The sequence below is a fragment of the Oncorhynchus clarkii genome, chromosome 5, assembly GCF_045791955.1.
Source record: "Oncorhynchus clarkii lewisi isolate Uvic-CL-2024 chromosome 5, UVic_Ocla_1.0, whole genome shotgun sequence".
NCBI lineage: Eukaryota > Metazoa > Chordata > Actinopteri > Salmoniformes > Salmonidae > Oncorhynchus > Oncorhynchus clarkii.
Window position 1 is genome coordinate 91,347,471 of NC_092151.1, and position 411 is coordinate 91,347,881.

The window sequence follows — 411 nt, forward strand, 5'->3', positions numbered from 1 at the left end:
ACTTGTAACCGAAATGTTGCAAAATCGAATCCCTGAGCTGACAAGGTAAACATCTATCCTTCTGCCCCTGAACAAGGCAGTTAACCCACTGTTCTTAGGCCGTCACATTGAAAGTAAGAATTTGTTCTTACCTGACTGGCCTAGTTAAATAAAGGTTAAAAAAAACAACAACATTGCATATAAGTATGCCTACAATGGAATCCTACAATCTAGTTCAGCCACAGTGCAATATTTTTGTTTGTTGTGGTTGCAAAATTAAGAAATTATTGTCTTTTGTTGAATTTATATTTCCACATTCCGACCTTGTTTATCATTATCTAGTCCAAATGTGTCATTATTCCACTATTTGTATCTGTTTGAATCACTTTCAATGATGGACTTTTACTCTGAAGGAAAACCGCAAATTCCTCT